The sequence below is a fragment of the Marmota monax genome, unplaced genomic scaffold (assembly GCF_021218885.2).
Source record: "Marmota monax isolate L192 unplaced genomic scaffold, Marmota_monax_Labrador192_F-V1.1 WCK01_AAM20220418_F8-fsc00082, whole genome shotgun sequence".
Classification (NCBI taxonomy): domain Eukaryota; kingdom Metazoa; phylum Chordata; class Mammalia; order Rodentia; family Sciuridae; genus Marmota; species Marmota monax.
In genome coordinates this window covers 1,647,936-1,673,894 of record NW_026695207.1, presented here as the reverse complement: position 1 = coordinate 1,673,894, position 25,959 = coordinate 1,647,936, and positions in this window count along the sequence as shown.

Here is a 25,959-nt window from a genome sequence, read left to right as displayed (position 1 = left end):
TCAGTAGATGAAGGGATTAAAAAATGTGGCATATATACACAATGGAATATTACTCAGCAATGAAAGAGAATAAAATCATGTCATTTGCAGGTAAATGGATGGCATTGGAGAAGATAATGCTAAGTGAAGTTAGCCAATCCCCAAAAAACAAATGCTGAATGTTTTCTTTGATATAAGGAGGTTGATTCATAGTGGGATAGAGAGCAGGAGCATGGGAGGAATAGATGAACTCTAAATAGGGCAGAGGGGTGGGAGGGGAAGGGACGGGCATGGGATTAGAATTGATGGTGGAATGTGATGAACAATATTATCCAAAGTACATGTATGAAGACACGAATTGGTGTGAACATACTTTGTATACAACCAGAGATATGAAAAATCGTGCTCTGTATGTGTAATAAGAACTGTAATGCATTCTGCTATCATATATAAATTTATAAAAATAAAGAATTCTAACAAGTTGCAGATATGAAAACTACAATTTCAGCTCCTGTAAGGAACAATTCCTGTAGCTAGGAGATTGAGGGTGGGGTTCTATTATGGTTTGGATATGAGATGTCCCACAAAAGATCATGTGTGAGACAATGCAAGAAGGTTCAGAGGAGGAATGATTGGGTTGTGAGAGTCTTACCCCAATCAGTGAATTAATCCCCTGATAAGAATTAACTCAGTTGTAACTGGAATAATAGAGTGTGGCTGGAGGAGGTGGGCATTGGGGGCATGGTTTTGGTGTATATGTTTGTATCTGGAGAGTGGAGTCTCTCTTGGCTTCTGATCGCCATGTGAGCTGCTTCCCTCTGCCATATTCTTTCACCATGATATTCGGCCTCATCTGGACCCTTGAGGAATGGAGCCTGCTGTCTATGGACTGAGACCTCTGAAACTGTGAGTCTTCAAATAAACTTTTCCTCCTCTACAATAGGCCTTGGAAAGAGAAATCTGTGTACTTGATGGCTGAGTACTCTGCAATCTTTTTTTTTTTTTAATGGTTCTTGAGTTTTGCACCACAGCTTTGTGGAATCACCTTTTTCTTTCAAACATGTGATCTTTTTGATCTTGGGAAAGCACTAGTGGCAACTGATAAATGTCCACATTTAAAATTACATTAAAGGCAAAGGCACCTCCTAGTCTCCTAGTACTTTATTTAAATTCCAGCTATCACCACATTCAACTGAAACGAGAATTTGAGGATCCATCAAACACTGAAACGCTTCAGGGATTCTGGCATCCTTGAGCCTTGCATGGATTTCTTTAACCTCCCTCCTGTGTTGTGACAGGTAGCTCACAAGGAATCAGTCCTCCCACATATGCTCTCAATATTTAACATTAACACCTGCCCTAGGGACTTATAAACTAACCACAGCATTCCCCTAATGGATCCTACAAGTCAAAGAGAGTTTAGTCAGCATTTCTCTCCTCCTCTAATTCAAATTCATTCCATTAGGAGCTTGAAAAAAATTAGGAAAGGCATGGAAACATTTACTTACACTTTCATTGAGTAAATTAAAATTTAATACAGAAAAAAATTTAAGACACACAAAAATTCCCTCTTCCCTTTGAATCTTTGATGTATTTCACTATAATGTTTTAACTCCAAACAACAATAAAACTCAGTTTTTGTCATTGAAGAGCAGACTTGTTTCATTTCCAGCATAATGAAGGGGAATAACGTTGATTAATTATTTCAAATCCAGTCTCACCTCCTGAAATTCTTAATCCCATTACATATTCAATTAAGTGACTTTGCCCCTTACTGGGGACACCGGTTACTGCCCATCTTGCTCCTTGTCACCCCAGAATGTCTGTCTACATCATAAATCACGGAAGCTCTCAGTGTGGCACCTTGACAAGATGTCAGCCTAGGTCGGAAGCTGCTCCTGGCTGGCTGGCTTTGCTGTGTTTCAGGAACTGCTTCAGAAGAAAATGTACAGTGGCTTTTCTGAGCCTGTGTGTTGAGATCAGGCAGTGACCTCAGCTGGCCTCCCTGAGCTAGTGTCCCATAGAAATGTGGTCAGACTTGCAGTCCAGGGTCCTAAAGAGCACCAGGTTTGAGTTTGTGAATAATTTTCACAACCCTGCCTCACCTCCCTGATGATCTGGAACCCATGGCTGCTATCTGTCCTGGGGCAGAGTACCGTTTATCGCAATACGTGTTCAACAGGGCCACTGTGTCTTCTGGGGCATCATTGGAGTGTTTTGTGAGGTTGCTAGAGCAAGAGGCACCGTGGCTTCCTTTGAGCAACCATCCGAAGTCATGCTCTGCTCTGGGTGGCAGTGTTGAAATTTACTTATATGTCATTTGTGAAGCAAATTGGCAGTCTCTTTCTAGAGAGTTTTCCCTGAGCAGAATATTGGTCTGTTGGATAAATCCAGCAAGAAAGCATTTATGAGCAGGGACCCAAAGGGAGATGAAGAAGCAGGACTGGAGACATCATGGAGGAGAATCACATGTTGGATCCCAGATGAGTAAGTGAAGGACACACATGGTGCAGTTGCTCAGCAAGGCCAATATGCTGATGGAAGTGTCTGTGAGGAATAAATACCAAGGAGAAGGAGAAGACCTGCTTTCCATTTATCTGTCTTATTCTGAAAGTGTTCATCTCAAGAACCAACAATGTATGAGACTCACATAGGCGCTGTGAGGAACACACTGCCAGTTTCTGAGAACGTGCACACTGTCTAAGCAACAGAGGAGAACTTGGGTCCAAGTACCTTCTTGGAAAAATGCTGGAGAATGAATGGCAGCACTTGCTTTAGAATTTACAAGGACAGGCAGCTGAGAAGACACTTGGAACGGTACTGGAGACAGGTCTTGAAGATGAAGTGGATTTCAGCATGCAAAAACGGGGAGGTGCAGCCAGTCTTCCAAAGTGAAGGAAGGGGAGGAGCAGGATCTGAAGGTAGAAACATGGTGGTCTCACATTGTGGCTGATGCCCAGGATATGTACTAGGAGGATCCGAACACACCAGGTATCTCAGGTGGTGATGGTGGTGCAAATTTCACACTCACTGTCACAGATTCTGGTGAGCTCTCACACCCAAACTAGAGCAAAGGCTACTTTTTCTCTCCCAATCCACATGACTTGATTTAACATGTAAACTTCTTTAACTGAGGAAAAAATTTAATAATCTAAAATACACACATTCAATTGCACAGTTTGGCAAATGGTTCCTAAAATATAATTTACTGTTCCTGTATGAAAGTTTCCTATCTTCCCACAAATTACCCTCTGGCTGTTTCCTAATTCTCACCTCCACCAAGCTGATTTTTAAAAAAAATTTAGATTAGTTCTACATAGGTAAGATCATACAATGTGGATGAATTCGCATCTGGAATTTTTCACTTAACATTTTTCTATGAGACATACATGCTGTTTTACATATTAAAAGATTTATCTTTTTAATTGCTAAGTACTAATCTATTGAATTAGAGCATCATAAAGTGTTCATCCATTGCCTTGTTGAGGGATTTTTAGGGTGTTTTTAATTTTGTGGATATTGTGAATTAAGTTGATGGATATTATTATGCAAGTCATTTTATGAAATATTCTCCAGACATTAACACAAGGATTGTGAGATGTGCCCATGTCCTGGCATGCATCCAAAGCAACTCTTTATTGCTGAGTGCTTTGTCACTGAATGAATAAGTCACATTTTAAAAATCCACCTACCAGTTGATGACATTAGAATTGTTTATTTTCTTATTAAAGAAATGTATTGTGAATACTCACATACAGTGTTATTCTGTTTTTCTTCCTCCCTCCAGAGGAAGACTAAGGAGTGGCATGTTTGAACATATGGTAAGTATAGATTTAGCTTTGAGGGAAACTTCCGAAACTTTTCCCAAACCCACTGCATTACTGAGTATTCCCATGAGCAATACATGAGAGCTCCCACACCACCACATGAAGAAGTCGATGTTTCAGTTTTAGCTATTCTAATGAGCAGTGTAGAGCATCCTGCTGTGGTTTTAAGCTGTTATGTTCTTGACAATTTGTGACGTCAGGCATCTTTTCATAAGCTTACTGGCTACCCACATATATTTTTGGTGGGAAGTTTGTTCAAATACCCCATTCACATCTTTTTGATGGAATTGGTTGTTTATTTTCCTGTTATTAAATAGTCAAGGTTATCTCAGTATCTGGAAATAAGTTCTTTATCCATTGTGCCTTTACAAATATTTTCCTCCCAGATGTTGGATTATATTCCATTAGGTTAAAACAGTTTTTCAAAGTGCAATGTTTAATTTTGATAAAGTCCAATTTACCCCTTCTTAAAAACAATTTGTCCTTTCAGTAAATTTTTCTAAGAAAACTCTTCTTACTGCCATGTTGCAAGATAGTCTTCTATGTTTTCTTTCAAAGTGATCTTATTTTACCTCTTATGTCTGGGTATCAGTCTTATCCTGTGCTAATGTTTGTGGGTGGTTCTTGGTAGGGTTCAGGCTTATTTGGTCTGCAGAGATAGCCATGTTTCCTGGGCTGTTTGCTATAAACACTGTCTTTCCCTCATTGAGGATCTTTGCAATCTTTGCTAATTTTCAAGACACATAGGGGTCTATTTTTGGACACTCTTTCTTCTTCTTTGGTTTCTTTGGCCTCACTATGTCTCTCAGTGTTTTATTCGTCAAAGTCAGGACCATATCTGCTTCAGTTGCTTGAGGTATCTCTCCACTTCTAATTGCCTCTCAGGTTCTTGGCTATTTAAATAAGCATGCTCAGATGAAAAACAGATCTAAACCGTTCTAATGGGAAAGCGAAGCTGGCCTTTCATATGTGATGCAACCTACTAATTCTCTATCTGTCATTTTGAATAGTATGAGATCAGGTTTTCCATTTCATCTCCTTTCTCTAAGATGAAGTTCTTTGAGCCAACATTTCTTACAGTTTGCCTTTACAATGAATTGGGTCAAGTACATACACCTTAAGGAAAAGTGCTTGGTGGCTCCATCAGGATGAGGGATTTGGGGACAAAGTAGCCCTCGGGCTGGAGAAGGGGTCCTTTGGGTCTGCAGAGCCTATCTGGGATTGGGCTGGCCTCAGATGTTCAGATTGAATTTTGCTCTAAAACCTGAAATAATTTATTCTTATTGTAATATTTTAAATATGCAAAATAATGTAGATTCAGGAGATATTAAAATCATGTGACATTCCAGAGTGACTGCTATAAAGTTGTCACCACTAGGGTCCACCTGGATTTCGGGAACATCTAAGGATGCTCAGCATCCTGTTTTGGGGATGGGTCCCACCTTCAGAGTCACTGCAGTCCCTTCCCACTTTGTTTCAAAAATGTAAGCTTGTCCAGATTGTGGGAGTTTCTGAAAACAAATAAATAACAGAAAAGTTTCATCCTCCTGTGAATGACGCCCTTGATTTTGTCTTGGGTGATGTCAGCTGGACAGGCATCTTATTTGTAATACCTACTTCATGTCAGCCTAGGTGTGCACCTGTGTACTGTATTGGAAGGAGAACAGAAACCACGATTCCTGGGAGCTTCCCGTTGCCTGTGAAGTTTGACCCTGAATTCCACGCGCCATCTAATGACTGCTCATAGTTCTGATGTCCATGGCTATCAGTCCAGCTGACCCGATGCACTTCCAGTGCATGAGCTCACCAGACATTGAGAAGCCCTGGCAATGGGAAAGTCTTCCCTGCCCAAAGCTGCCAGAGGGGTGCACCAGGGAGAAATGGGCTTTGACTGAAAAAGGAATCAGAGATCTCTCCCAGGAGGGCACCGTGAGCTCGAAAAACATGCTATGGATTCCTAAGAGTCAGAGAATCAGATCTGAAGTTGAGGAATTTCCTGGTAGATTTGTTTGTACTTTGTATTTCTTTATCTTAACTACAAGATCATTGGCTAGAGAGTTCTAGAAGATTACTGTATTTGGCATTTTGCTAATGGACTCTGAGCTTGAGTTAATTTCAGAAGATATCTCTTCAGGGTGATGTGGGAGGAAGGTCAAATTGAACCTCTTACCTTTGGACAGTAGGAATCTGAAGGCCAGGGTCACCATTACAGTTGACACCATTGAATAACGGAAGGGGCAGATGTCATTGGCAATCCAGGCAGAAAAGAAACACAAACTGGTGAAATGAGAGGCTTCTTCCCCTCAAGTAATCAATCTTCTGGAAAATAAAAAACAACAAACTAATTTCAAAAGGATTTTAGACAGGAAGAAAAGTGAAAATAAATCATGTTTTAATGGTTTAGGAAGTTTGAGGGGGAAGGCATTTCTAGATCTATGAAATTATTTCCCTTATTTGCATCTATCTTTAAATTAATACTGAGTACCGGAAATCATGATTTTGTGTCTCTGTACTTGTTTTTCAGTATTAAATAAGTATTGACATGTTTTACAGTTTGGAATGTAACTACTTGCAAACTGTGAAGTGTTTGAGGGAATGTGCTTAATTATATGCAATGCATACTTAGTACCTGGTCAGTCCCATGCCCTCCTCCCAGTGAGGAGTTGGCACTGCTGCTTCTGAGCCTGTGACAGGGGACAGCAAGAGTACAGAGTGCATAGACCAGGGACAGGCCCCAGGGTGGTGGTCAGGAGAGAGGTGAGCATCAGTCTTCAAACGAAACTTATTCACCTTTCCTCATGTACTACGCAGTGCTTCTGTCTGTGTGCGCGCCTCTGCAGGCACGTGTCATCAAACGAGGTGTTGGCATTCATGTTTATAAAATATACAGAAGCCTGACCACAGCACATACAGTTCAGATGCCCTGCTGGTACCTGGAGCTCCACTTCCAGCATCCGTCGGCATCTCCGTCTTCAGAGCGTCTGATTACCCACCCCTGTGAGTTCTGTCACATTAACTTCGCAGTTGAGTAATTAAGATAAGAAGGTGCAGTGTGTGCTCTTCCTCTCTGAGGATTTTCCAGCCTTTTTAACCTTCCCCAGAAATACAGATGAAGCAGCAGGCTCCCTTCTATGTCTTCCCACATACATCTTCAGTCTTTATTTATAAATGATAAAGCCTTAAGAAACCAACCAGTTAAATGTAATATGGGTATAACATAAAATATAAGTGATAAATCAAACATTTATTCAGGATACAAATGGCTGTGATAATATAGAGGCGTTTCCTGGCATTTTTAATTGCTATGTAGAAACAAACCAGGGGAAAAAATTTGCTGCTATAGTATAAATATTTTTTGCAGAAATTAAGTATTTTTTCATGTCCAGTCAAAGTAATTATTTTTTAATTGCTACACTTTCCTCTTTTGAAAACACTACCTTGTGTTTCTGGTGTTTTCTATGTAGCTGGAATTACATGCGACTATTGCCCACCCTGTATCCATTATTGAACACAGAAGGTATAAATAAGCAATACAATACTGTGCTTACAAACACTGATGAAAAAGAAATGTGCTTGGTGTCACTAAAACTATAAAAAATTGAAATAAATTTCATTCATAAATACTTCTTGTGAAAACTTCAACATTCCCTATCAGTGCTGATTGTAATTTTATGAGGATCTTCTTTTAACTGATTGGACTGTTTAGTTCTGTTTTACTCATATTCAAGTTAATGAAATAATTTTTCAGATATCTCTATGCCCAGTGATGGAGATAAAAGAAGCAAATGTACCAAGAGTACCAAGGTGGCTGCAGGGGTGAGATGCAGGGGAAGATGAGGACACATGGATCAAAGAAGACACCTTGCAGTTGTGCAGGCTGAGAAAGGCAGAGTCCTGATGGCAGCTGGAGACAGGCTTGCAACCCTGTGTCACATACTGGACATTCACCGACAGAGTGGTCCAGTCTCCAAAAGATAAGGTCACTGTGAGATAATGTGTCAAGGTTTGACTAGAGGGATCCTTTCACTATGTATATGAGTATAAAAATGTCATGGTATGTATCCTATATCTGCATGATAAAAAACAGAATTTTGGGAATTATGATGTCCTGGATGTTATGGACTGAATCATGCCCCTCCAAAATTCACATGTTGAAGTTCTAATACACAGTAGGACTACATTCTTCCTGGGAATGTGACTAACTGGAGATGAAGTTATTAAAGAGATAATTAGGTGAAATGGGGTCACAAGAGAGGGCCCTAATCCAATAAGAGTGTTGTCCTTATAGGAGGAGATTAGTACATAGACATACTCAGAGCAGAGAGCACGGGAGGACACTGGGGGGCACAGTATCACAGCCAAAGAGAGAAAGAGCCAACACTGCCCTTACCTCAAGCTCAGCAGCCAGTCTCCAGGACTGAGAAAATACACTAATACATATGTGCTTAATTAAATACTAATTAAGCATCTGGTCCTTAGAACTGTGTGAAGGCAGCCCTGGTAAACTAATGCAGTAGAAATGCTCTTGAAAACCAGCCGCTCAGCTCCCATACCAAGCAGAGAAGGCGACATGTACCTCCACCACTATATTCAGTCTAGACAATTACTAGGAACATCGACAGTACGGTCAATGATCTTACAACCTGCATGTTGGATTGTACCCAACAGAGCATTCTAGAATTTTAAACATATTTGTTCGAATTATGATTAATATGACCTTCAAACATATTAAAAATTGATCTTGAACTTAAAAGCTTATTCTGTTTCTTGTGGTATATTTTCCTAATCAGATCTGTTCTAGATTTTCTAGACTGAAAACTTACTTATGTATTTATTATGACCAACTTTTGTATGTCAGAAATGCTTAAGTAAGAATAAATTGTAGACACCGGGATTTCCACTACTTGTATGTTTGTAGTTAATCTATGCTTGTTTATAAGGAAAATTTGCATTAAAGGTAGCCATGAGTTCTGTGAGTTACCACATTTATTGTTTTCTTCTATCCTCTCAAAATATAGAAAATTTAAATTAGCTGCAGGAAGCAAGAAATGACTGGGAAATTGAGTCTGGGAAAGGAATAAATTAGAGATTGGTAAAAGTAGAATCAGGAGAAAGTACTTTACCATGTGATTTTAAACCAAAGGCAACTTTGGACAATTACTTTTAAAGTTATATTCTTATTGCAGGTATGAGTCACAGCAATCTACTTTTTACTCTTTTTAAAATGCCTATAGAATTTGTTATGAAGACTGTTTTACATGTTGGGGAAGATTCTGTAAACAGTTGTTCATTATCTCTGTAACAACTAGTTTTTAATCATGCAGATGCTTTTGGGTAAAAAAAAAATAGAGACAAGATTGGTTTTTAAACAACATATGCCACAAACATTAAAAACATCGCCTACTGATTGCTGACTTGTAATTTGCTGATCATGTTGGGTTTTGCCTGAGGAATAAGAAAACCAGGAGGTAATACATGTGTTATTGATTACTTTTCTTCAAGGAGGTTTTTAAAGTCAATCACCTCTGACTTAACACTCTTTTTCTGACCTTCAAAGTTATTTATAATCAATGCCTATTTAGAAGTGAAAAAAAAATCACCTGGATATTTAGTGTATAATAACTTCAATGTTGAGAGCCAATTAGCCATTATAGCATGACCCGGGATCAATGAATTGCTGGGAAGAATACTCAATCAGGTTGCTCGTCTTGTGAGCATGAGTTATTTTCCCCTTAAAATGGTCTGTGACCTTCTAAAATATGAAGCTTGCCACATGCCCTTTCTTTTTACAATAGCTATCTTTTGTGCAAAACAATGACTAATTTTGTAGTTTCTCTTGGTAATACAAAGTGCTCTCATTACCATATTCTAGTTGCATTCAAAAAAATGAGCAAAAACTGACAAAAGTCATAAATTTATAAGTGGTTTCTGAAATGAGATACATCACACACAGAGTTAAGATTTCCAATGAGTAAAAGGAAATTTCATGTATATGTAATTCTGATACGTGATTTAATCTATTTTTAAAATTATAAATTTTTCTTTAAAATTTGACTTCTGTAGTTTTGAGTAGTAATTGGTCTCTAATTGAATTAATTCATTTGATAATTTGTTTTGAGCACATATTACATAGCAGGCTACGTTCTAGGTTCTAACATTTTACTTGAAATACGACAAGTCTAATTCAGGTTGTGCTCAAAGAAATCATGAGTCAGTCCTCTAAACTATGGGATACCTTGGTTCCCCACCTTGGGGCTGCAGACCCCTCAGCTAATTTGCTCACTGTTACTTGTGGACAGGCATGCCATAACTCTGATATGGATCATAGATTCATATGGTTGGTGATAGGAAGGGACCCTAGTTCAGGAGGGACATGGGAATGGCTTCAATGCATACAAGTGTGTGAGGCTTGGCTCCTTCCCAACCAGCCTTCAGTCTCTAAGGAATAAGAGACTTTTTAGTTTCAGATTTGTGTAGAATTCTTCAGAACCTGGAAGTAGCAAGTAGAACAGAGAATTCACAAAATAGTTGTTATTTGCTAAATCTCAGGGATGACTTTGGAAGACAGCACAAGCTAATGAGAGAATAAAAACAAAGGCTGGGAGAACAGAGACCCACCGGGCCTGCTGAGGGAGGTTCAGGTCCCCCAGGCGAGCACCAGTAGGCAGCTGAATGCCAGCAGCTGTGGATAGCTGGCCTGTGCCCTGGGCTGCAGACAGTGTGGAGGTTGCTCCAGGGTGGGCTTGAGTGGGGTCCCAGCAGGGAGCCACTGACAGCCTCAGTCGTGCTACATTCACTCCTTCACTGAGCACCCACCCAGCTACTGAGAATTCCCGGCCCCGTGGACCTGGCCTAGAACAAGAAACAGGAAGGTGAGCTCACCTGTCAGGGGAAGCGTGGAGACAGACAGAGTGCCGCAGTCTGGCTGGGCACAATCAGGAGCCACTTGTCAAAAGAAACTTAACTTTATTTTTAGAACCACACACGCCAAACAAAACAGCCTCTCAGGAAAAACCCTCAGAGCCTCAACTGCCACCACCGGCTTTCCCCAAGCCTCTCTCTCCCACACAGGCTTCTCTCCTCCTCCCACAATCCTCCTGCTCTTGAGGCCGATTGGCTGGGTCATGTGGGCGGAGCCAAAAAAGTCCCCCAATGAGCAGCTCCGTGGTCTGAAAGGGCAGGGAAACAGCCCAATGAGCATCACCACAGAGGACCCAATCAGCTAGATGTTGCTGGGGCCGCTGTGAGCCAATCATCAGCCGGCAGCTGGAAGTTTGCTGGCAGCTGGAAGTTTGCTGGGGCCCCTTTGGCTGTGGCTCTCAACAACAGAGGATAGACACTGCTGTGTGGACGAGGACCCAGCCCGGGGGCCTGGTGACCACCAGGGTGTCACAGCCAGTCTGCAGTGCAGCACAGGGGACCCATAGCAGAGCCCGGAGCCTCACGGCCTCCCTCCATTCATTGCAGATCCGGTGCTGGGTGGACGTGGAAGTATAACCCATGCTCCTGGGCAGGACTCTGGCCAAATCAGGGTCTAAGTTTGAGAGGTGTTGGTGACACCACTCAGCCATCTTTCAGGGTGGGTATCCAGAAGCAGAGGACAGACCAGTTGTTTGAGGAAACTCTTCAAGAAATGGAAAATTGTCAGAGTGGCTGTTGGTTTTCTCCCCACTATTCAGAATAATGAATGCTTTATTTCTAGTCTGCTGTTTTGGAAGACGTGAAGTTCAAAGTTACTGGGAAGATGAAAATAGTTTGTTTTTACCCAAGTATTATTAATTCTGCCTGAAATATCTAGTGTGTAAAGTGTACATCCAGAATGGCTGAAGGAGACACGTGGATCCTCAAATTTACACTTCTACTGCAACATTTCTACTGCTGGGATCCAAATCTGATCCAAAAAGCAGATGCTGAATCTAGGGTCAGCAGCTGTCCTGAGGTCCAGCAGGAGAAGTCACTGGGCTTACAACACACCTGTTCCTAGCGTGTCCTATCTACTTCTCATGACAATCCCACAAGACACAGGGCTTTATTATTGCCATATGACAGATGAGGAATGAGAACTTCTGAAAGATCAGGCTCCTTGTCCAGGGTTGTGTGGCTCAGTACTGGCCACGGTCACCAAAGACAGGGCTGTGGCAAGGAGCCCCTAGAACAGAACCAGCCCCATGTCACAGGCTGCAAGCTGGGTCTCATTCACTTTAGGCAGACCACAACAAAGGCGTCCTGTGTGCTAAAAAACTTCTGGTTAGAAAACACTCATTTTCAGATACCAATTAGATTTTGTAATCATAGCAATTTAAGCATTCTTTTTCTGAAAGAAGGTTGTCGAGGACCACCATTCAAATCTCATCATATACTGTGTCCAAAATCACTTTTTATTCTCCACTGAGTCGCAGATTTTGTTTCCTATCTCAGCTACAATATCTAAAGCATCTTTTTCTTTTTTCGGGCCATAGTTTGAACATAATAAGCACAATATTTAAAGGTCAATGTATGTTTTAACAACTCTATGAATATAAACTCTGCACAATAATGTGTCATTTTGGCTTCAAGGGAAACAGGAGCACTTAATAACTTTGGGGTATATTTCCTTTTCAAAATTGCTCTCTGCTGTGAATTTGCCTATAGCCTGACCAAGTTTTCCCTTTGTCCAAGATGTGTATCTCAGGGACAAGATATTTTCACAGTTCAATTCTTCAGGAGATGCAGAATCCAAAGGGACTAAGCAACACTGCAGGGATTATGCTCAGGAGACGTTTGTCTCCTGTGGGCTTTAGTAATAGGAGTCCCAGAACTCAGCGTTCTCATTCCTCATCTGCCACGTGGAAATAACAAAGCCCTGTATCTTGTGGGATTTAGTAATAGGAGTTCCACACTCTTCATCTGCTCTGAAGGCCTTGGTCGGTTAATTCACGTTGTCACAGGAAGTAACACTCCTGAGCATCACTCTTTTGCTGGATTTCAAGGTATCTTTTGGCATTATTACATTCTAGGTTGGGGAAATATTTGAGAATATATTTTGTCTATTATGAATCTTTTGAAAGTGCACTTTTCTGTATCAAGGTAAAGAATTATCTAACTTTTTTTTTTCATTCAGTAAAAAATCATCCCAGATGAAATACTTACTAAGCCACCATTTGCATACCTGCTGGAAACCTAGGATATGTGAGGTTCGTCCTGGCTTTCTCTACTACAGGGGCACAGGAATGTGTCACCACCACCATGGGTATTTGATATGTGGGCAGGGACAGGAGCAGATGGCTTGTCTCTGTGGTGTCTTATCTTTGCAGGGAACTCTCAGACATGTTGTCTCATGGGACAGGTAGCTAGCTACCTTGGTTGGTCTTCACTGACTGTACGCAACAGGGACTCTGGCACCTTTTAAGAAGCTAAATGTAAGTTATGCCTGAATCAGTTTGAATGAATGCTGGGAGACTCCTAAAGACAATGGATATTAGTTGGGGACTCGATGGGGACCCTCTGTCTGATGGGACCGGAGACTCTCATGGTTGACTAAGGAGGACCTTGATGGCCATTACATCATCATTCTTTCTAGAGATTTCTTTCTTCTTTTCTATCCCAGGCTTAACAATCATCTGCCATAAATACCAGAAAAATTCTTTTATGTTTGAATCAATCTTCCTAGAGCTTTCTTTTGGAGAAACTATGGCATGAACACCACAGAGTTCCCTGTGAGAGAGAATCCATTCCTTTCAGTGAAAATAGCAGAGACATCAACTCACTTTATTACTCATTAAGTGTCAAAATGTCAGGGTTTGGGGCGTTTTATGTGACAAGCAGTTTGACAAACAACAATCAATACATGACTTGGCAAGTTCTCAGCATGAGCGATGGCATGGGCATAATTTGTCTTCTGGAAAACCTGCCCACCCTGCTCTGGGCCAAAGACAAAATGCCCTGCGTCAGGAAAAGGCAAACTCCACCTGTCTTCACAGCTCGACTTCTTTTCCTTCTAACGCGGTTTGTGCAGGTAGAAAATGGTGTGCTTGCCTTTAACCAACCGTGTAACAAGGACTTGGATAAAGTATGAATGATTTTCAGAGGCAGGTTGAGGGGACACGTGTGGCTCTGCAGCCAGCAGAAGTCAGCCTGTGGCACAAAGTTCTCTGTGGAAATCTCCTGGCAGTGGCACCTCCCCCCTCCTTCGCTCTCCTCCAGCTTCACTGTCCCCAGCTCATCACCTCTAAAGAGGTCTGCACAGCTAGCCAGCTGCCCTCAGGAGGGAGGGCTGCTCTGCCTAAGCCCAGGACCCTCCACAACAGAGACACAAACACAGGTGAGAACGCACAGCAGCACCAGCCCACACCACGCTCCCCAGTATCTCCTGCCTCGGGGGCTGGTCTTCTGGAGTTCAAAACTGAACTTCTGTGAGCTCCTGGAGGTGTGTGAGCCCTGCTTTGGCATGAAGAAGCCTGGTCCACCACCCAGGGGAGGCATCGGGAGGGTCTCCTAAGATCAACTTAGAAAAAAATTTTATTTAATTTTATATTTGAATATAAATTTAACACACTCACAGTACCAGTGCAAAAGCCTGCACGTATGTGTCTGCGCCCACCTTTCTTTTACCTTCGCATATAAATGATTTCAGTTTTGCTAATTTAAAGTCCTATCTGAGGTGCAGGTGGCAGAGATTGTCTCCCATTCTGTAGGCTCTCTCATCATTCCATCAGTTGCTTCCTTTGCTGTGAAGAAGCTTTTAAGTTTCATGCCATCCTACTTATTGACTTTTTAAAATTTTATTTTACTTCTTGCACTTTAGGCGTCTTGGTGAGGAAGTTGGTTCCTGAGCCAACGTGTTGGAGTGAGGACCCACATTTTCTTCTACTAGGTGCAGGGTCTCTACTTCCTAGGTCTTTGACCCACTTTGAGTTAGAGTCTATGGTAGGACCAAATGTTCATATTATGATCCCTGGAACCTGTGACTATCAGTCATGATACAAATGTGATTAAGAATTTTAAGGCAGATAGATTATCCCTATTATCTTCACAGGTCCTTATTACTCCCTCCAGAATCCTTATGAGACACTAAAAAACAGAGGAAGCTCTCTCTCTCTCTCTCTCTCTCTCTCTCTCTCTCTCTCTCTCTCTCTTTCTCACACACACACACACACACACACACACACAGGGATGTAATGACAGAGACAGAGACTGAAGTGATGTAGCCACTAGCTAATGAAGGGAAGCAACTACCAATAATTTGGAAAACAGCTCAACAATTCTACAAAACCTTATAAATGGCCATGATATGCCAGAGCAATTCCACTCTTAGTTATGAAGTTAACAGAAAACACAAGCCCACACAAAACTGTACATAAATGTTCATAGCTTTATTCACAATTTGCCTAAAAGTGGAAAAAACTCAAACACCCATAAACTGACCAGCAGATGAGTTAAAGGTGGCATATACCTAAAAGGACACAATATTTAGATATGAAAACAATACAGTGCTTATACATGCAACTACACAGATGATCCTTTAAATCATTATGTGGAATAAAAAACCCAGTGCTGAAAGGCCACAGGTCTCATGTTTCCAGTTACATGAGATGTTCAGAATGGCAGATCCATAAGGACAGCAGGTTAGCTTTAAAGAACAGGTAGGGACAAATGGACTGATGCTTAACAGGTAGGAGTCTTCTTCAAGGATGATAAAACTACTCTGGAACTAGTGGAGATGGGTACAAGACATGATTGTAAACACCACCAATCTGTCTACTTCTTGAAATTAAGTTTTAAACTAAAAAAAAGGAGAAAGAGGACATCTGATTGATGGATGGTGATTTAATAATTGCAAATAGAATTTTTAGCTTTAGGGAAATAGAAAAGTGTTCTACAACTAATTCCAGGCAGTACTTCTTTTCCTTTTGGAGTGTAGAGTTCAAGAGATAATGAATCATCACTCAGCCTTTATTGCTCAGAGAAGTGTTGTGAGGTGTTTGTCTTTCCTAACATCTAACCATTGTGTGGGTACAACAGATACACTGACATAGGCTGGAGAGGACCTGGGACACTGTAACATCATGCCCCAACACTAGCATTTATCAAAGCCCCGCCTAAGCAGAAAATAAAACAAAATCACTGCTTAAATTCATGTTCTCTTGCTCAGAACCAAGTATCACATGCTGGTTACATCAAATAGGAAAGAGGCTCCCAGGCCTGGTCCATCACCCAGGGGAGGCATCAGGAGGGCCTCCTTGGGGGCACAGTCCTGAGGGGCAAGGCATCCCATGACAAGAGAGAGAATTGGCCAACCTGGCTTTTATAGCAACCCAGTCTCAGGGTAACCTATGGACCTGTTAACCCATTAATCACATGAATGCATTAATCTGTGAGCAGTGAACCCTAATCACCTCTTAAAGCTCCACTTAGTCCCTCCTTTTAATATCTTATAATGGACATTACATTCCAACATGCATTTCATCCACTTTAAAATGATCACCAACATGTATCTACTTACAAACTATTTTTTAAATTCCCAAGTGACCATAACAAAACTCTATTCTATCTTGTGCATAATCCCAGGTACTGCATTGTGTGTGTTTGCCTGTGTGTGCATGTCTGTGCACACCTGTGTGTGTGCCCCTGTGTGAGGCACGTGGGGTGAGGGGGGGTTTCTCCTGAAGCTTGTGGCAGGATTTGAGGGGCAGAACCCCAGCAGTTTATGACCTTGGGGAGAAAGGCCCCTCCCACTTCTCCTTCCTCAGGTTTTCCTCTTGCTCCACAGAAACTAGAGAAATCAGCACCTGGGGAAGAAGGTACTGAGAGGTAGGTCAGTGGTGGTGGAGACCCAGACTCACTTCCTTTTCTTGCTCCAAATGTGGAAGGCTTCAGTTGGGGGAGAGCCTTATTTAGCTTTAATCAGATATGGATTTGGGGTAGTACATGAAACCAGACACTTTCCACTGCTGAACAGAGACTGTCTGCACCTCAGACCAGGTGCAGGCCTTGGGACTGCACACTGTGTCGACCAGGATGGGAGGAGAGCTCAGCAGAAAGAGCTCAGAAGGGTACAGGCCAGGGTCTGGAGTCTCCAGAGTGCCGTGGCCGGCCACATAGCTCTGAGGTCTCCTTGCACAAGTCATGGGGACCTGCCAAGGGCTGCTCATGTAAAATCTGTGAGGCCTTTACAAATGCAGTCATTTTTTTTGAAGGATTTATTCTTCTTTCTATGTAGAGAAAGATGATGATAGATTATTTAATTTACAGGTAATCTAATCATATGTAAATAATATTTATATAACTTATAATATGTACAATATAATGTATATATGTATGTATAAAGAAGATTTCATCATGTTCTTTTCCTGACTTATAGCAAAACTGCCATCTCCAGAACATTGGTGAATCCAGAGAACTCCCTGGAGTTTATTCTCTTCAGCTACTCAATGGAGACAAGACTGAAGTTTAGTTATTACTCCCTGAGTCTTTCCCCAGACCTCTTCCCATGAGTGGCCTAGTTCTCGAGGAACTTTATGACCTCATGCACCTTCTTTATGTAAAATACAGTGTGTTTCTAAAAAGCACCTGAATATTTACCATAAATAACCATTGGGAGGCTCAGGTGTTTCTTAGAATTATTTGTGTGGTAGACAACTCTTCTCTGAGGTGTTTTTTTCCTGCCAAAGAGTTCTAGAAGTTCCAAACATAATGGTGAAGCTCAATGTTGACCTCCTTGTGCATCAAGAAGGAGAAGAATCCCCAGGATTAAGTTCCTGAAGGCTCCTGTGGACAGAGGCAGTGATCTGTGAGCCACAGGCTTATCCCTGTTCCTGGTACCTGCTGCCACCTGCACATCACCTCTCCAGATTGTAGCCTTCCTGCACACCATGTCTTGGGTGGAAATCCCTTGCTGTGCGTGGCTGATGCTTTCAGCAGTATGTGGGCTGTCAGCTGCTGTTTGAATGTGTTTGAGTCAGGAGGGTTTCTTCTAATCTTGGACATGAGTTGTTGGTGTTTCAAGTTGGAGCTTTATCATTAGTGTTGCTTTGATATTTTTTCTTTCACATTTGGAGTGAGATTTGCAAAGACACAAAGCAGGGAGATCCACCCATGCACTACTTACAACCACAGGGTGGTTGGGTGGATGACTCTGTGGAGGACCATATGGCTTCAAAGTCTGGCTCTAGCACTCCCAGTTTGCAACCCTGGGAGAGGGACTGAAGCTCTGTGAGATGGTTAGTTACACGTGTTGACCTGACTGTGCTACAAGGCCCAGCTCTCTGGTCAAACAACAGACCAGATGTTACAGTGAAAGTTATTTATAGATGTCATTAAATCACATTTTAATCACTAGACTATGAGTAAAGCAGATGACCCTCTCTAATGTGGGTGAGTCCCATCCAATCAGTCAAAAGCCTAAGAGCAAAGACAGGACACCCCAAAAAGGAATTCTGCCTTAATTCTCCCACAGAAAAGCCCTGCTGGAGTTTCCTGCCCACTGGTCTCAGGAATTCAGACTCCAGGCATCAACATCAACTCTTCCCTGAATTTCCTGCCTACTGACTGCCCTATAGGTTTCAGAATCACCAGTCTCACAACCATTTGAGCCAACTTCTTAAAACCTCTGTTTTTGTTTTCAAATATGCATATATGAATGTATGTGTGTGTATATAGTTAATGCTTAAAAATCCAAAGCAATTATTAGCCCCTGATAATTAATTTCCTGGGGCTACTACAAAAAATTACCATGAACTGAGTGGCTTAAAAGAGCAGAATATGTCCTCACGGTTCTGGAGGCCACAAGTCCAAAATCCAGGACTGCGCAGGGCCCCCTCCTCCCTGAGGCTCTAGGGAAAGTCCTCCCTGCCTCTTCCAGCTCCTGGTGGCTCCAGATGTCCCTGGGTTTGTGGCTGCATTGCTCTAGTCTTTGTCTCTGTCTTCACATGATTTCTGCTCTTCTCTTCTTTCAGTTCCTTGCATTGTCAGAACAGTTGACCCTGGAATTAGGTGCTACCTGGATAATCCAGAAAGTTTCTTCTCAGGATCCCTAACTTAACTGCATATGCAAAGACTGTTTTCCAAATAAGGTCACACTCACGGTCCAGGCATGAGAACCCCAGTATCCCTGTATCCCATCAGCCCACTAATCTATTCAACTGAGAGAACAGAGAACATTCAGGTTTTTATTCAGTTGAATTCTCAATAACAGTACATTCATATTTCTCTCCTCTAAAAGATGTGGTTCTAAACCTCAATACAGCATGCATTTTTGTGGTTATGCACATTTCTGTAGTTTCCCAGATCTGTACGTTTTCTTCTCTGGTGAGATGAATGGACACAAGTGTTTGCAGATTTTCCGCTCTTAGATAAATGCAAGGACAATTTCTCCTGATTTAGAGACACATTCCTTAATCCCCATTCTGACCTTGGAATGAATATGTTTGAGACATAATCCTTCAATTTTTTCCAAACTAAACTCCTTTGCCAACTAACAAAGGCATGCAAAACAGTTAAAATAATTAATTTATATTTTAAATTAGGGAACAAATTGTAAAGACCATGCTCAGACACTCAGCCTTCGTGTTGAAGGACACTTAGGCAGCATGAGCCTCGGTGGCCCAGGAGGTCTCAGTGTTGCAAACCTTCTTCTAAATGCAGTGTGCTGGTGATTTGAGCACATTGCTCTTCAGAGGAGAGGGGAGCCTCCATTATGCTTCTTCAAGAGTGGCACTTCCAAGGTGTCCTCCAACCTTTATCTGCTCAGAGGTTCACTGCCTCATGCCCCTTCAGGGTCCCCATGTGGGAGGAAGCAGTCCTGCAATGCGGCACAGTCCTCTGCTATGTGCCCCTGTCACTCTGATGGTTTTCTGCAAACATGGAGTCAATTCATATGTGAATCTGGGAGGAGCAGATCTCTCCCACCCACTGAACACCCTGCCTTTACCACACAGAAGCAACAGCCCAATAAACTGCCCACATTTTTCTCAATTTTCTATGTATACTGTTCAACCTCAGAGCTGCAAATGCCCAAGTATGTTTTCTGTGGATCCCAGAGAAAGAACTCCAAGGATTCAATGAAGAGGGTTTGCACATTTTATTACTCAGGGGCAGCAGGCTGGGATGCAAGGCAGGACTGCCCTGCACCTCGAAGCAGAGAGGATGTGTAGGCTGGGTTACCTGCCCACCACAGAGGGGAAGTTCTTCAGATGTTTTATGAGTATCTTCCTTTACAACCAAGGTCACCCTGCTGGGATCCTCACCTGAAGACTGGAGAGGAGGGGAGTAATGAGTCTTGCCTCTCCATGTCCTTCTTCATCACCTTCCCTAGAGGTCTGCTCATCACTGCAAGACTTCCTGGGCCCTGGCTTGTATTCACCCTGACATATGCACAAAACAAATGTATGGAAAGTAAAGTCCAAAAAATCAGGATCTAATGGAAAAAATAATAATTTTATGGGTAAAACCCTGAATAGTCAGGGGTTGTGGGTTATCATTCAGACTCTTTTGGTGGAATATTACCTCCAGTTCTTCTCCCCCATTTTGTAGATCAATTGAGCTAGGTGGTAATTAAGCTGGTGTATGTAGAAAGGAATAGCGCAGACATCTCTCAAGAGAAAGGCACAGAGGCCACACAGGCGGCTTTCATTTGGGCAGGGAATGGCCCAGGATGACCTTTACAAACACCAGCTGTGCATGAAGAGTTTAAGACATCATGACAACATGTTCCATAGGAGTGTGGAAGTTTCTGGTCAAGGTGAGATTGAACTTCAGATGTTCAATCTCCAAGGGAGGAATCAGGACTTGACCTACTTGGTGCTGAGCTTTCAGAGTTTATCAATTGGAACTGAAGTAGCTAAAAGAAGGAATTTGAGGATTTATTTTTGTTTCTGTGCAGAATACCAAGATCATATGAATAACTCCCAATATTAATTTCTTTTGGGCTCTTTGCCTTTACTGTTTGATTTCATTCTTTGCTGACCAACACTGAAAAGGCTGCAGCTGGGCTGGAATGTGATTCTCTGGAGCCACTGAAGCAAGCCACCCAGTGGCTCAGCAGAGCATCAAAGGTGCCCCCCTTGTTCACGGCTCTGCTTCAGGGCTGTGGCCCCAGTTATTCACTCTCCGTAGTTCCTCCATGCACTGTCACTAGGCACTTCTGAGCAAGGTGGGAAGCCATGGGCTGATTTCCAGGGCACAGGATGACCCACGTGGTGGATGGAGTTGATAAAAGCTGACTTCAGGGTCTGGATGTGAGAAGGGGGATTGGGGCCAAACTGCAAACTGTCAAGAATTAAGTGAGAACCGAAGACAGAGAGTGCAAGGAGATGAGCCATAGGTTTGACAGCTTGAAGGACCTGAATACAGGAAGGCAGCAGAAGGAGCAGGCACCAAGTGGCAGTGACTAAGGTTCTTGTGAAATCAAGGGAGAGGTTGTCAGTGTCACCAACAGTCAGAAATAAGACAGAACACAGGTGGAGGACGACATCATTCCACTAGAAAACACAGAGGGTTTGCACATTATGTTACCGAGGGGCAGCAGCTGAGATCCAATGTTTTTCTTTTGCTTCTGTAATGACGATAGTTGGTAAACAGACTGATGTTGCTGTTATGCTGCTTCAGAGAATAATCCAAGATGCTCATGCACAACCATTATAAGTTAGACTAAAGATGATTACATAGAAATCTCGCAGTTCACTCTCTCCCTGTTTTGGTGGCTTTAGTATGATAGGCTCATGCATCCAAATACGAGTAGATATATTACTTTTATTTGGGAGGATTTTGGAGGGTACTAGGGATTGAACTCAGGGACACTTGACCTCTGAGCCACATCCCCAGCCGTATTTTGTATTTTATTTAGAGACAGGATATCACTGAGTTGCTTAGCACTTTGCTTTTTCGAAGGTTGCTTTTGAACTTGCTATCCTCCTGCCCAACCTCCTTAGCCACTGAGATTACAGGCAGGTGCCACTGCACACTTTTGTTTTAAAAACAAAAGTATAAGCAGAATAAAGTCATGGTGTTTCTTTGTTTGTTTCTTTGTTTGTTTGCAGTGCCAAGAATCCCACCCAGGGCCTCTGCATGCTAGGCGACTAAGTGCTGAGCCACACCCAGCCACTGTCCTAATACAATGGTATAATATTTTGGAAAAAATAAAGAATATTTCCTGTGGCTGTGAAAATAACAGGAGTGACTACTATAGGAATAATTGTTCACATTAAAGGTGAAAACTTAGGTGTGTTCAAATATTGTCTTTTAAAAGCTGATGAGAAACAACATATAAGCTAGCTACTTTAGTATGACATTTTTCTAAGATTCTTCAGAGGTTTTGCTAAAATATTATATTCCCCAATTTTTTAATTTTGTATTAAATTTCATGGGCTATAAACAGAAATATTACAAATTTTTTCAAAACAACCCAGTACACATTTTTTATCAACTACCACATTTTGTGAAATTATTATTAATATTTGAAAGGGTAAATAGATTTAATGAGGCAAACTAAAAATTACTGTTTCCACACATAAATTTTGAGATTAAGTAATGATGAATTGAAACATAAAGTTTCATAAAGGCCAAACTATTAAAAAAATAAAATACTTTGAAATGTGGACTGCATGTTTAAATTATCAAGCCCTGACTAGCAGTTTTAAAAATGATTCTGTTAAATACTCTGTTAAATTATGAAGGGAGATACTCTCTAATGTTAGGGATAATTTGCATTAATATGATCTCTTATGAATAGCTGATGTGAATGCAATTTGTATAAATTATATAAATATGTTTGAAAAATACATTGTAGATAATATCTGACATTTTTTACAAAGTTAAAAAGTCATATACTCTATGGCTCAGAAATTGCATTCATAAATAAACTTCAGCTCATCTTACAAGAAGTTCAGAATATTCAAGTGGTTGTTCATAAGGGCAGAGTTGGAATAACCCAGATGTCAACAGAATGATCGATTCCCACCCCCATGGAACATTAGTTTTAAAAAGCATTTGCTAGAACTACAAGCAAAAGTGTGAATTAAATCTTGAAACAAGATGGAGGAAAGAAAAACCAATATGGAATAAGACTTCATAAAGTATAATATTCTTGTATTGAAATAAAAAAAAATTGTAATGAAACTGCAGAGTATTCTTTGAGGCATACACATACGCGGAGCCAAACAACACAGAGCTTCTGAAGTTCACTCCTGGAGGAGGTAAAATGCTTTTGTTGTTCAGATAACCCCCTTTCCTTCCTGGTCTTGTTCTAAGCCACATCTCTGTGGGTTCAGACCCCTGCCACTTGGGGGACAAGAGCAGTGGAGCTTATCTTCTGGAAAATCTCCATGCATTCAAGACACTGCTACATACAACAGTGACTTTGATAACCTTCCCAGTGAGCCACCACCAGAACGGCAGGAGTTGAGAGTGGAGGAAGTGTACTCTCTGAAGAAATACTCATTTAGAAGCTGTAGGAAGAAAATTGTCCAACATGCAATCCCAACCAAAAATCCTTGATACCATTTACATCGCAAACAGGTGGAGAGATATTTGGTTTATTCATTAAAACAGACTCAAGCATGAAAAGAGAGCAGTTCTGCCATAACTGTTACATGAAATTGTTACATTTTGCCAAAAATTCTCCAAGGAGGTCTTGCATTCATCTTGGTAATGTGATTACAAAATCATCTGGAAAAAAAATCTCTAGGAATAATGAGACATGTAAACCTCAAAAAGATGGCCATACCAGGTATCAAGGCACATTGCAAGCCCAGAGTAACTAAAACACTATGACACTGATGTAGAAAGAGGCCCTTAGTCATTGCAACAAAACCAAAAATATCAAAGAAGAATGTGAACATCTCTGTTATAACGAAGGTGAAAAAAAAATCCATTATAAAAGTTGCATTTCAAATAAGCAGAAGAATCCCCCAAAATTCAAGACCATCCAAGTTATAAACATAAAACAAAGCTAAACTATAAATAGAAGAAAATGAAAAGATCTATCTCATTTTGAACCTTGGGATAGAAGAGATACTTGTAATCAAATAACAGATGAGAGTTTCTCCCTTAAATTCTAAAGGAAACAAAGGCAGATTTGACATCATAAAAACATGATTAAATAGTGACAAAATCACAATAAAATTAAAATATGAGCTAAAGACCTTAAAACTGTTTGCAGCATGTACAAAGTATTAATATTTATAGTGCATTATAATCCTATAAATATATAAAAAGAATTTTAAAATCTAATAGACCAGGGGAAAGCATTGGAGACAGCAGATTTGGAGGAGGGGAAACAAACCCAAGTACTTGAAGCACAAACTTGTTCAACCTTCTGCCTAAGTGGGATGTCTGCACATCAATTTCCCCCACAAGATTTGAAAAATTGGAAAATATAAAATGACACATCTATTTTTGTTGTCATAGGAGGAAAACAAGTGTCCTCATTCACTGGGCAGAAAGATTGGCCCAGGACCTTGGAAAGACAACTTGGAAGTCCTTATTAACAGGACCAATCAATGTGCTTGCCATTTGACATTTTTCATATTATCCAATCTGAATATGTACTCACAATGGAAAATAAAATACAAGATATGCACAAATTTTTATTATACCCTTGAATGTAATATTAAACCACAGGGGAGAGTGCCGTGCCCTCTACCTTGAGGGCGTGGCTGCACAACCTGACCTCGCGGCAGGAGTCACTGTGTAATACCCTCCCACAGACACCCACTCTGAGATTGTAGAATCCTTTGAGATAGTTATTTTAAGGTATGGCATATGTACTATCAGAATTTTAAATACAGCATTTCTAGAATTTTCTATGGAAATTGTTTTGGTCAGTTTTTTCATTGCTGTGACTAAAAGACCAGACAAGAACAATTTAGAGGAGGAAAAGCTTATTTGGAGCTCATAGTTTCACAGCCCATAGACTTCAGACTTTATTCTCTAGAGCTTGAGGTGAGGCAGCACATCAAGGTGGAAGAGTGTGGTGGAGGAAAGTGGCCCAGACACAACCTCTGGAAGGAGAGAGAGAGAGAGAGAAAGCTCAGCTAACCAAATATATGCCCTTAAGGCACACCCCGAAGAAGCCACTTCCAACAGCTACACCCTAACACCTTACAGTCACCACTCAGTGAATCCCTATGAGGGGATTGATTTACTGATTGGGTTAAGTTCATTTCACTTCTGAACTTGCTTGCATCTACTTACACTAGAGCTTTTTGGGGGACACTTCATATATAAACTGAAATTATGTGTACATGTGCTTGTCTGTGTATACATACATACAGATCTACTTACACACACCTACATACATGACAGTATATACGTATACAATTTATATATGCAAATTTATACATAAAACTAATTTTGCTTGCATATTTTTCTAAACACAAGATACTTAGATAAATAGCTTTGTGTTTCGTGGGTGTTTTTTTTTTAGTTTTGAATAATTTTTGGAGATTTCTAATAATAATCTATAGTTTCCTTTATTCATATTAAGATCAGTTTCATATATAATTACTGACTGGAAGGCACAGGGAAATGGCATGAGTGTACATGCATATGTGCATGTGTGTATCTGTGCATGAATGCATGCATCTCTGTGTGCATCTGTGTGAATATATGTGTAAGTGAATATGTGTGTATGAAGTGCATGTTTGTGATATGTGCACATACATATGTAAGTGTGCATGTATATATCTGTGTATGTATGTATGTGTCTGTGCATACATATGTAAGTGAATATGTGTGTGTGTGCATGTGTGCATGTGTGGGTCTGTGGAGGAATGTATGTGTGTGTGTCCATTTTGTTCATAAATGTATGCATGTCTGTATCTACATGAAACATTTTTTAATCATTAAATCAAACTTGAATTTCTAGAACACATGTAAATTGGTCATATGCACTTCAATTTGATTTTTGTTTCAACTTGCTTAACTTTAACTTCAGTAATATTTTGTTAAGAATTTTTTGTTTTTCTGTTTGAAACAGAGAGTAAACTGTGTTTTGTTTTTCTAACACTGCCTATCCTGGAATTAACAGCATTAATTTTAAAACTCATTCTTTAGTATTTTCTGCATGATATAACAACTTTTGTTATGCTTTCTTACTATTTCATATGATTACTTGATCACGTCACTTATTTGTTATATCATTAATATATATATATATATATATATATATACATATATA